Source organism: Ursus arctos, unplaced genomic scaffold, assembly GCF_023065955.2.
Source record: "Ursus arctos isolate Adak ecotype North America unplaced genomic scaffold, UrsArc2.0 scaffold_29, whole genome shotgun sequence".
Lineage (NCBI taxonomy): Eukaryota > Metazoa > Chordata > Mammalia > Carnivora > Ursidae > Ursus > Ursus arctos.
Window position 1 is genome coordinate 16,611,313 of NW_026622974.1, and position 13,127 is coordinate 16,624,439.

The 13,127-nt window shown below is 41.0% G+C and overlaps 1 protein-coding gene across 2 annotated transcripts in view; it reads left to right on the forward strand.

Annotated features, from left to right (window-relative positions):
* The first annotated feature begins 244 nt into the window (after positions 1–244).
* BEND6 (BEN domain containing 6) overlaps positions 245–13,127 on the forward strand; it is a 43,019-nt gene continuing 30,136 nt past the window's right edge. For both annotated transcript variants that reach the window (XM_057304004.1, XM_026507161.4), the window contains exon 1: positions 245–597. The gene's annotated coding sequence lies outside the window, so the exon portion shown is untranslated. The remainder of the gene's footprint in view (positions 598–13,127) is intronic.

The window sequence follows — 13,127 nt, forward strand, 5'->3', positions numbered from 1 at the left end:
GCGCCCCCGCCCCCGTCCGTGCGCAGCCCCCGGGCGCAGCCCCGCCGGGGACGCGGCGGGCTGGGAGGAGCAGCACTGCCGCTGTGGCCACCCGGGTCCCGCGCATCCTCTTGCGGTCGCCGCCGGCCTCGGCATCCCAGAAGCCGGGCGCACGTGGGTCGGGGCGGGGACGCGGCGCCCCGGCTGCAGCGGCGGCGGCCCGCGGGGGGCGGGAATGGGGCGCCGCGGCGGGGGCTCGCCTGATGACATCACGACCGGGCTGCGGCAACGCGGGCGCGCGGACATGGCTGCGGCGGCTTCGGCGGCGGCCGCGGGCTGCGCCCGGGCCTGAGTGCCCAGCGCCCTCCCGCGGGGCCGCCCGCCAGTCCGCGCGGTCCGCGGGTGCACAGAGCCGGCGCCTCTCCGCTCCCCGACACCCGGGGCTTCCACCTATCCAGCCTCCCTGGGCCGAATTGCTGGGGAGCCCGGCGACAGGGGGCGCCAAGGAGCCAGGGGGAAAACCGTGAGGCGCTGGCGGGAGCCTGCAGGCGGTGCTACCCCCACCTCCCACCTCCCCGCGCCCCGCCCCGAGGTTGGGGCTTTGGAGGATGCAGCCGGGTGAGCTATTGCTTGCGGGGGGGTTCCTCGCACGCTGAAGCGTGAACACCGGGAAGGGCCTTCCCTGGGAATTGGGGTTTTCCAGGCACGGGAGGCCCACCTTCTCCAAGCCCCTCTAAAGTGGGAGCGCTCCCCAGTGGAACGCTCCGGTCTGCAGACGTGAACTGTTACACCCCAAACGAGGTACTATTTCTCAGCCGAGAAATGGGCACTGTAGATCCTTCTGCATCCATGCGTTTACCGTCAAACCTTGACTCATTCAGAGCGTTTGAGGAGAGAGGCAATTTCAGATTTAGGGAACTGGCAGATAAAGGAAGCTGGAGACTGGCTTGTAAATATTTTGAGGAGAAATATTTTAGGGAGTGTGAGGGAATAATGATCTGTCACGCTCAAAACGCACACATTCCCTCCTGTCCCCTCCTCTTTCTTCATAACCAGCAAAAAAGTATATTGTTGATGGCCAGGAGATTTTACAGTGGTCTCTGGTGCAGTGCCAACGCGGAAGGTGTGGCGGGAGCGCTGCAGTGTGCCTTTCTGCGGACAGCCACTGCCACCTGGCCCGGAAGCCGCTGCGGCTGCAGTCTGCGGCATCTTTTGGCCTTGGCCGGCCGAGTACTGTACCTCGTTATGCTGCTCCCCAGGCAATGCAGGCATTCCCTGGCGGCAGCGGCGGGGGTGGGGGTGGGGGGTAGAGGCGGGGAGGCGGCTGTTTTTTGCTTATTTTGTTTTATTTACTTGCATAAGGCACTGCAATTATAGTGACATAAAGTAACACATTATTGCATTTGTGGGGTTTCTAATAACTACTGAGGCGGACTCTTACTTTGGAATATTTAAGACACTGAAGAAATTGTCATAAAAAAGTAATTTGTAAAATTCCGAAAAGCATTTACAGACTAGATGACAATACTTAGGTTGTATTTGCTTGTAGGATCTCAAAATCAGTATTGTTTTCTAACTATATAAAATCAACTGTACAACTCTGCATGGGAGCTTAACCATTGATGTTTTCAAGGCCTTGAACATATTACCATGTGTAGGCATTAAAGGAAACTCAAAAAGGCATTGCCTAATGCATTTCCTAAATGCCAGATTCATAAACATGGTAAACCATGGATGAAATTTTCTTACGTACAAGTCGTTTCCTAAAGCAAAATAAACATTCAAGTTGTTGACATGTTGCATCACATTGGGTTGTTTTGGTTTGAAGATGCAAGGACCTTGCTTGCAGATGCTGTATAAGGTGAGAATGTTGAATGTCAGAGAAGAGGCTGCGCTGCAAGTCAGGATAGGCTTCATAGGTCCCTGGCACTCGGGGTCTGCCAGGTAGCACTGCACCATGTTCACATTGCTCAAAGGTCTCCTACTACCGCAGCCCACTGCAGAGAGAGACTGTGTTCCTGTCCATTGTGCAGGAGTGTTGAAGAGAATCCTGAGAGTCTGCAATGTTTGGCACATCAGGATAGGAAGAATTTTTTACTGCATTGACTCCCAGTAGAATTCTATCCCGGTAGAATAATTTAAAACAGCAACAAAAAAAAAATTAACCTTCTGCAAACATGGGCAGAAATAACTAATAGAATTTGGGAAGGTAGCTTTTGCTTTATACTTCCCACGGACTAAAATTTGTGAGTGAGCTAACATGGCCTAAATATCCTTGAAAGGTGTCTAAGACCACAAACACAGCATAGTAACCAATTTCCTCCAAACTCTGCATTTTTAATGACAAAAAGCAACTAACTAGCAATTATGGTTTTCTGAGCTATTACTTTAGCACAATTGTTATCATCCTGTGTCTTGCTGCAGCCATTTATAAGTTTCAAGTACACACAAGAACATCATTTATCTTTCTTGGCAGACAAATGCCTTACTACCATGCAGTAGGATTATAGATATTTCTTTTTAGATGCATTCGTGTTTGTTCTTTACATCAGTTATCTCAAGGATCCTAATAATAAGGAAACCAAATCATTGAAAGAATCTAGTACTTAGGTTCCATTGCTATTTTCTGATTTCTTGCTAATTTATCATTTCCATCTCCAAATAATGGCATGTTCTTAATTGCTTCTGTGTGTTTATGTGATGCTAATGCATTGTGGAATTTAATAAATATTAAATCAGCCAATCAATCCTTTTTAGAAGTTAATTTAGTAGAATTCATATATTTTCTTTTTGCTAGGTTTTCATTACAAAAAATAATTGACATTGCATCAAAGTCACAAAAAAATTTAGGTTTGGCAGTAGGTATAGAGGAGGAAGGTCCTTGATCAAATGTTTCATATGAAGAAATGAACAATCAAGATGGAAAAGTACAGATAATTTTTTGACTTTTTATGCTAGTGAGTTAACACTGTCACCCAAGGGAAGACAAATGAGTTGATTAAAATGGTTAAGAGTGTTTGGTATCAGGTATGTAGAAGATGTTCCATCATGCAGCCCTTCTTCCCTTTGGATTCTCAACCAAATTGAGAATACACATGAGAACCAAAAGGAAATTAAAATGTTAACTTTATTCAGGGTAAATTCAGATTGAAGAACATGGCTTAGATCCAAGGCCAAAATGGGACATCTTATTCCTTTTCCCCTAACTCTGTGTACCCAGCCAGTCACAGCTGAAGAACTACAGGCCTTCCCAACACTAGGGCACCATGATACTACTTACCTGGAGACCAGAAGCCAAAAAGAGCCTGACACTCTCCCACCCCTGAGGCTTGCAGCATGACTGAGCAAGAGACAAGACCATATGTGAGAAGGGGACCTTTCATCCTTTCATACATCAACCCTGCCCACTAGTGGCTGGAAGGTCCTCCCTGATTTCCCCCACCACTGAGTTATTTACCTGCCAAAGTAAGAGTAAGTAAGGGGCTTTATAAAAAGAAAGCAGCTCTGCAGTATTTCCCTAAAGATAGGAAGTTGTGGCACAAATTCCTAATTTATGGGTCAGAAAGAAAAGAAGTCTCCACCCTAATCTGTGTAGGGACCAACTGAGAAAAGGGGAAGAAATGAAGATGACTCAAGCTTTGAGCTAGGGTGGAAGGACAGTTCTGAAGGAAAAGATGGCAAACTGAGTCTTACACCCATTGAGGTAGAGGTGTCAGAAGGATATCCATGTGAAATTATCCAGCAAGCACATGGAAACATGGGTGGAGAGGTCAGAACCAGAGACAGACTGGGAGTCATCAACATGAATTATAGTTGAGGTCATGGAAATGGACAAAATGACTAAGGGAGAGAAACTATAGAAAGAATTGAAGTCAGAACTTTGGAGATGACTTCCATTTGTGGACTGGAGAAGGACAGCAGAAGGCAAGTCTGTGCAAGCTCAAATGGGAAGTGTTCCAACTTAATGGCTTTCTAGAACAGAGGAACAAATGGGAGGTTAAGGAGCGCGAGGACTAAGGACTGGTGACTAGGAGACCACTGGAAACCTTCCAGAGAACTGATTCATCCTAGTAGGAGTGGCTAAAACCAGACATTAACAGGTTGAAGAGGGAGTAGGAGGTGAAAATAGGAGAGAGCCTCTGTCCACAATCTTTGGAGAAATTTAACTGTAAAGGTTAAATTCTAACTCTAAAAGATAATTCATCTAAAAGGGATGAGTAGAATTGTGATTAAAGCCTGAGTAATGGCTTTTTTATTTTTTACTTTTTTTATCAGGATGGGCTACTTCAGGAAGTTTCCAGGGAACTTGAGAGATGGAGCCAGCAGTGGTAGAGAAATTAAGAGTTAAAGAGAGAGGAGAGGAGGGCATTCTTCTGGGCATTTATGGCTTAACTGTTTGTTTTAACATATCTGCAGTCCCCTAGATGGGTTCTTTCTCCTCTCTGGCTTCTTTTGACTCCTCAGTTAACACTGACCCTGACTGGTTAGGATGGCTCCCTGCCCATGGTCCCTTCCCCACTAACCCTAGCTAATAACACTCAGACTAGGGGAATGATTTTTAGGGAAAGATAAGAAATACCTTGGAATGTAGCCCAAATTATCTGTAAACTTTTATTACAAACCTAAATGGAAGTGAGTGTATTACCCAAGCGGTAATCACACAATGACATTACATTGAAATATTACCCCCTTGAAAACAGAAAGTTAGGTAAGAATGGCTCTAGCAATAAGTTTTTAGAAATAAGTCATACTGAGTTTGGACTGGTAACCTACTTGTTCCTAGGTAAAGTTTTTTACTCTCAGAATTTAAATGGCGTAAGAGGAAAATTGAGAGTTATCCGAGGAAACATGTTGTATGGCCTATTTATTCCCAAATCATTTTTCATAACAATCTGAGACCAAGACCTGTGCCAACAAAGCATAGGTTCTTGTATTGGAAGGTAAAGGAGCTGCATCCTCTAGAAGAACCTACATCATCTAATGTAATGTTGGAGGCAATTTCCAGCCACCAGAATCAGGGAAGCCATCGTGTGGATGGATTGCTATTGTCTTTTTAAAATCTGGTTTTTTTGAAGGAAAAATAATTATTATTTGCAAATATTATATTCTGCAAATCTTCCCTGGGAAAGGACTTTATATTCGTTTTACCACAATAAAAACTTTTGAAATAACTTGAAGGCATCGTTGTAAGAGAAAGTATCTCAAGGGAATCATCCCAAATTGTTCTTGTAACATTTTAGAAATTTTAAAGCCTAATTAGGATTTGTTGTCCTATGGGTTGTGGAATCCAGAATAATGCTGTTGGGGTAGGGGGAATGTTCTTTTTTGTGAACATTACAGGCTTCTCAAAAAAGTCTACTGAATCTGAGAGTTTAAAAAAATGTCAGTGTAATTGAATTCATCTACCCTATAATGCTTTGCAGACAGTTTTTGGAAAGCAGTCATTTATTATCCACTAGCAAATAGAATTCATTTCTGTAGTTTCTAACATTGAGTGTGGGATTAGTCATGCAGCAAAATACTGAGTCATTTGGCCAGAAAATTTACTCATAGTTGTATGAACTGCCAATGGAAAATTTGAGAGCCATTCATAAATCAAATTATAAAGCTCTTAGAGTTATAAATCACTGAGCAACGTTGTTCATTATTATTCAGATAATGTAAAATATTTCCACCATTTCTAAGTAGGGGTAATTTACAAAACAAGTTTGAAAGCTGAAGTTAGTGCCTTCCAGACTAGGAGAAGTGTCTTAGCATGAGCAGAGGAAATTCTCAACTCTAACCTATAAGTTCTGGGACATCTCCCAAACGCAGGCAAATGCTGCCCACCCTGAGACTAACTGGAGATGATGTACCGTGAGTTTCCTGTCCCCTTGCAACTTTGAACAGATTAGGAAAAAGAAAAATTAGTTCCCTAAGGTTAATTTTCATTGAGACGTCAGTTCTAACCCTGAAAAGGAAGACTGTGTTAAGTATCTGGGACCACTTCCACAGACTTCTGTCATGGGAAGAAGGGCTAACTTCATTCCTGAGCTACCTTCAGGCCAGTGAAGCATCCCAATTTATATCTAGATATTTGGATGGATAAACCCATTCTGAGCCAAAGACACGTACTAAAATTTGGTCTTGAGCTCAGAATCTGCAAGGACTCCATAGTCTTAAGACTTAAAAGAAAGGCAGAAGAACTTAACATCAGTCTCCCCAAAACTACTCCTAGACATCTTGGCAAATGTAATAATTACTCTTCCTAAATCCTGCCTCAAGCCACGGTCTATGAAGCTTTTCACCATTCATCCTTCTATGGAGACTTGGTAACTGGGGCCCTCAATCCCACCAGGATAATTCCTTTATTTGGTGTGGAAGACCTCCTGTCCATACCAAGTGCTCAGCTCCATCCACCCGTATCTCTAGCTTCCCACACTTGCCATACTTATGAACCCTGACTCCACCCCACCACCATATTTTCAGAACATTGGTTCTCAGTGTCTTATTACTGTGATCCCATTCTGCCACATCATGAGGCTTGTTATTTCATCATGTGACTTTCTCATCCCAGTGGGCAAGACCAGTTTCCAGGGGTGTTCTGATCTCTCAGTTTGGCTGGTTCTATTTCCTCCAAGTTCCCTTCTGACCCTCTAGGCTGTGAAGGGTTTCATGGCACAACATTCATGCGGTCCACACAAAGACAGACTTTGAATTGACGCCATTTATTAAGTGGCTCAGCCCCCTCTGGCTCTAGTGAGCACCATTCTTTGCACAATTTCATTTTGTGGCCATTTGAAATGAGTCAGGAATCCACCCTGAGAAGACACTGTAGGACTGCAATTAGTGTACCAGACCCCCTGGCAGTCTGCCATCTGTGAGCTGTTGAAGTCTGGGTCTTAGTGCCTAGATTAAGGGGCACCAGCAGCAGCAGCACTCTGGAAGTTGGTTGGTACAATCTTATTCACCTCTCTCTCTCACTCAAACAGTATGGAACAGCATGTCCTAGGATTCCTCATTACTGAATGGTTATCCTGGGGTGGACAACGAAGTTGTTTTAGTAGTAGCTAATACTTGCTGAGTATCTACTCTCTGCCAAGTTTCTGCTGAATATTTTTACCTACATTTACTCATTTAATCCCCACAGCAACAATAGGTAGGTACTACTCATCTCTATCTTATAGATGAGTACCTTGAGGCTTAGAGATATAGAATTTCTCCCAAGATGGCAAATGCACTTCAAAAACCATAGTTTCTGTTGCATGCTTTTCATTTACATTGCCTCCCTGCCCACTGCAGCCTCTTCCCTAAAGGAATTCCTCCCAGCTAGGTTTGCTGGGCAGCTACCCTTCTTCTCTTCTGACTGTCCTTAAGCTAACACAAACCAAATGAATGGGGGTGAACCAGACACTCCAGCGGTATATCAGCTGTTTCCCAGCACACAAGGGATCTGCTCCTCCTCTTTAGCCTATGAGGGATTTGCCTAGACCACTTCCTCTATCCTTCAATCTAGCAAGACTTCTTTTGTTGAAGTAGATCCGTTCTTATTATTTCATTGCCCCATCATTATCACTTGGGTAAATTCAACTCAGTACCTCCAGGAAGCTAAACAAGATTGGGGGGCTAAGCAGAGTCCCACTTTGGAAAAACACCCCTATCAGAGACCATCTGGCTATCCTTCCTCAAAGGGATAGCTCTGGGGGTGCCTGGCTGGCTCAGTTGGTGGAGCATACAACTCTTGTTCTCAGGGTCTTGAGTTCAAGTCCCATGTCAGGTGTGGAGTCTACTTCAAAAAAAAAATGGATAGCCCTACAAACAAACAAAAAAAGGTATTTCACTGTTTTCAATCCTTTGGTAGGAGGACAAATTTAGTCTCCCCACTCTTTCTGTGAACAGGAGGTACATCTGCTTGAGTTGTGCCTCCCCTTGGCTGTTTGAGCAATTTCTCTACTATGGAATCATGAATTCACAACATTGTCCCAAAATGCCACCACCACTGAGCCCCCTGTTCCTCTCAGTCTTTGACACTTCTGAACCTTGAGGTTGGCTTCCACATTTTGAACTCACTGTCCTCATCCATCCTTCCTTGCTTTTATTTTTAGGTAGCTTTCTAGACTTCAGCTGGATTAAGTAGATCCATTCCATTTCCTTGGGCTTCCTTCTGTGATCAATACTTAACATTTTCCACACTTAACTAGTCCTAGTCCTGACTTGCCCTGTGACTGCCCATACCCAGGCTTGGCAATGCAGGTAACAGAGAGGAGATGGTCCCTTACATTTCCTTCCATTTTCATTATTCTATGAATTTATTGAAGAAAAATACTGTCACTCATAAAGATGCATGAATGTATTTTTCTAATGACCTATACATAACAGGTAGAGAAATAACTTAATTTTAAAAAGGTGAAATGTAGCTGGTCATTGTTTTTTTTTAATTTTAATATTGCTTTAACATGGTATGAAAGCATATTAGAGTGAGAAAATTATTGGTAGTAGATGAGGGGACAAACCACTTAAGGCGGTTTATTAAGTAAATTATCTGAAATATGTGATTCAGCACATTAATTAGGTTTAGACCTCAACTTTTGAGACTATAAAAGTACAAAAATAATAGAGACTATCTAAATAGTAATGAGTTATTTCATTAATAAATGATATTAATATAGGGTATAATGGGGCAGGTATTTCAAAGAAAAATTAGTTTCTCCTTTCATGTTATAATTGATATGATAGATTAATATTTGAAAGTTGAATCACTCCTGATTTTTATGCATAGACATTGATTCTTGCATCAGAACTATTACATTTTGTGAATTTTAGAAATTGGTCTAAAATTTAATGTTCTAGAATACGATTGCTTAAAGCAAAAAGCATAATGATCTCATCTTGCCCTCAACTTTCAAGATGAATAGAACGTTCTGCATTAATCAAAAAAAATGTGAAATGGAAGATGATTTACATGGCTTATAGCTATTCTAAAATAGAACTTTTAATTGATTCTTACTCTTCTTTATGCTCAACTCGGCATCTGTGTTTCTGATAAATGGGGAAAAGTCATATAAATACCGAGGGTTGGTGGGGGCGCAGGGAAGATGGTAACAGAAAAATACCCAGGGAAAAACTACTCACAAAAACTGATGTTTCTTACAAAAGATTTTGGAGGCCTTAGGACCACAGGAAAACTCGTCCAGAGTCTCGTTTAAGTTTTACATATACTTGTTCAAGCTTTCAGACAGTTCCACATGTGGCTACAGGCTTTTCATAGGGGGGGATAAATGACATAATGGAGCAAGTAAAGATTGTCTTCCACCATTCCCAGCATCTGATTTCTGTGCTAATACCTCTCTGCTATAGAAGCCTTCTTCCTGAATATATCAAGATGAAAGTAAGCCGGTCACCCTAACTGCAGATTAAGACAAAAGCTGGGTCATTTAGCACCTGGCTCTCTTGCCAGGTCAGGAGCAACAGAGAAACTGAGAGAGTGCATCACATGTAGTAAGGGTAAGAATGTTTCATGAAGTTTTGTTTTAGTTTTGTGTGCGTGTTTCCTGGATCAAAATGTAAACTATTTTTTTCAGAGTGAGCTGCCAGAAATGGTTGAAAGCCTCTGGCTTATATTATCCAACCAACCACATATCATGGGTGTTCTCATGGCTGTGTTTATGTTTAATTTCACATCCTACGAGTACTATCTAGGGAATTCATGAAATGCTTTCTGCTGCAAAAAATAAAGAAGAGATAACTACATGGTGAATTTTCTACTATCAGGAACTAAGAGGAGTATTTAATACATTACCAAATTCACAATATCCTTTCTGAATTTGTTAATTGGCAGATAATATAAACATTGAATCATCTGTTTGTGGATGTTGTAACAGAATATCGGCCTGAAGTCCACTGAAAAGTAGTCATTCTAAAAGAGGTTCGATATGTCCCTGCTGGTTAGTCTTGAAAGAATTGTGTGTTTTTGAAGAAACTTGAGATTTGCTCTATAACTAAATCATCTTAGCAGTAGAAGATTTTAGTACAGGTAGGGATATTACAAAAACAACGTTTTTATAAACTAATTTTCTCCAATTTTCTTATTGTGGTAAAAACATATAACATAAAATTTACCATCTTAACCATTTTAAGGCGTATAATTCAGAGGCATTAAGTATATTCACATTGTTGTATGACCATAACCATCATCCATCTCCACGACCCTTTTCATCTTGCAAAACTGAAACTCTATGCCCATTAAACAATAACTCCCTATTCCGCTGCCCTCCACCCTGGGGTGATCCTCAACCCCAGTGACCTAGAAGTCTGGCATCTGTCACCATCACTAAATGATACTTAACAGGTCCCTATCAGTAAAATTTGGCAAATTCAACCTTATCAAATAATAACAATTTGCTGTAGGATCTTACATGCTGTATATTATGTCCCTCAAGTACTGTTCTTGATTTATTAGTAGTAATGTACAGTGAAGTAAGGCACTGAGGAGAAAGAAGTTAAAGCAGCTGGCTTGCTCTGCAGGAAAAGAAATGAAGATGAAAGAAAGCAGATGATACAGTTTAAATTTCATTTAAGTATGATAACTGAACCCCCATGGGGTCAGCAAACTACTGCTCATCTGCCTACTACGTGTTTTTATACAGCCTGCAATCTGAGGATGTTCTTTACATTTTTAAATAGTAGAAAAAACTCAATGTAAGAGCAACATACCATGATATGTGAAAATTATGTAAAATCAAAGTTTCGGTGTCCATAGTTTTATTGGAACATACCCACACTTACATTTTTACATATTGTTATGGCTGCTTTCATGCTATGAGGGCAGAGTTGAGTAGTTGTGATAGAAACCATATCAGGAAATCTCACCACTTTATACTGCTGCTCAGTGCCCCACAAATCACAGTAAAGCATTTACAATAACTTCATGGTGTTTCAGTGTCATGCATATTGTCACACTGTGGCATTTTATTTTATTTTTTTATTACTAGCACATGCCAATCACATCAAAAAACAAAAAAAGAGAATACTGTATTTCATGCTTCTAAAGCAGAGTGGAGTGTGGCTTATTTTATTATCAAATTAGGTGGCAAAGCATTGTGTTTATGATACAGTGACACCATAGATATGCTAAAAGAACATGATATGTGTCAATATTATCAAACTAAGCACTCATCACAATATTTCCAATTCACAGGACAGCAACTGTCAAAAAAAAAATTAGAAACTGCAAAATGAAATATCTCATCCCAGTAGAATTTCTTCACAAAAATAAGAAATGGGGGTGCCTACCTGGCTCAGTCAGTGGAGCATGCGAGTCTTGGTCTTGGGGACATGAGTTCAGGCCCCAAGTTGGACACAGAGCTTAGGAAACAAACAAAAGAAAGGAAAAGAAAAGAAAAGGAAAGGAAAGGAAAGGAAAGGAAAGGAAAGGAAAGGAAAGAGGAATGGAATGGAATGGAATGGAATGGAATGGAATGGGATGGAGTGGAATGGAATGGAATGAAATGAAAGTGAATCTGCATCCAAAATAAGTTTCTGTGTGGTTCATTGTTAGCCATGCAAGGAAAACCATTAACAGATAGTGAATTCATTAAATCATGCTTGATTGCAGTAGCTAATGACATGTACCTGGAAAAAAAATAAACTTAAGATCATTAGACTTTCAGCAAAAAGAGTTGCTCAAAGAACTGAGAACATCAGGAACAATATAATAATTAATTTAAAAACAAGAGAAATGACTTTGAGTTTTTCTTGGTGCTTGATGAGTCAACAGAAGCTACTGAGATTGCTCAGTTGGTCTTATTTATTTGGGAGCAATTGCTGAGTTTAGAGTGACTGACAGATTAGCCTCTATAAATAGTCTTTGTGAAACAATCACAGGAGAGAATATTTTCAAAGAAGTTGAGAAAACAATGATTCAGTACAACCTGAAGTGGAATCTACTAGGATGTGTTACAACAGATGGTGGTAAAAATGTGTGTGGAGCAGGAAAAGGTTTAATGGGACAAATTTACAAAACTTGTGAAAATATAAGGTGTTTAAACCCTACTGTTGGGGCGCCTGGGTGGCACAGCGGTTAAGCGTCTGCCTTCGGCTCAGGGCGTGATCCCGGCGTTCTGGGATCGAGCCCCACATCAGGCTCCTCCGCTATGAGCCTGCTTCTCCTCTCCCACTCCCCCTGCTTGTGTTCCCTCTCTCACTGGCTGTCTCTGTCTCTGCCAAATAAATAAATAAAATCTTTAAAAAAAAATAAAAAATAAAAAATAAAAATAAACCCTACTGTTATTCATTTTATTATTTACCAGCAGGTACTTTGCAGAAAACATTTGAACTTTATTGCATCTTTTTAAAAATAGTTTTATTTAAATATTATTTACATACCATGCAATTCACCCATTTGAAGTGTACAATTCAATATTTTTTTTTATATTCACAGAGTTGTGCAACCATCGATCCAATTTTTAAGAAACATTTTTGTTCTCTCTAAACGAAAGGGCATTCTTTTTGCATTAGCAATCATACCTCCTCCTCACCCCCACCCCCACCATCTCTTACCCCTAAGAACCAACCAATCTATTTTCTGTCTCTATTCTTGACATTTCATATAAATGGAATCACATAATGTGTGATCTTTTGTGACTGGTGTCTTCCACTTAGCATGTTTCCAAAGCTCATACATGTTGTAGTCTGTATCAGGACTTTATTTCTCATTGCTGAATAATATTTCACTGTAAGGATGCTATATTTTATTTATCTCTTCATGAGTTGATAGAAATTTGGGTTTTTCTACTTTTTAGCTATTATGAATAATATAGCTATGCACGTTTGTATGCAAGTGTTTGCATGGATATATGTTTTCATTTCTCTTGGGTATATACTTAGTAGTAGAATTGATGTGTTATAGGATGATTCAATGTTTAACTTCTTGGGGAACTGCCAGTCTGTTTTCCAAAATGCCTGCACCTTTTTACAATCCCACCAGCAATATATAAGTGTTCCAATGTCTCCGCATCTTTACCAACACTTGTTATTTTCCGTCTTTTTTTATTATAGCCTTCTAGGTGGGTGTGAAGTGACATCTCATCATCGTTTTTATGAGCATTTTTGTAATGATTAATGATATTGAGCATCTTTTCTTGTGATTATTGGCTATTTATATATCTTCT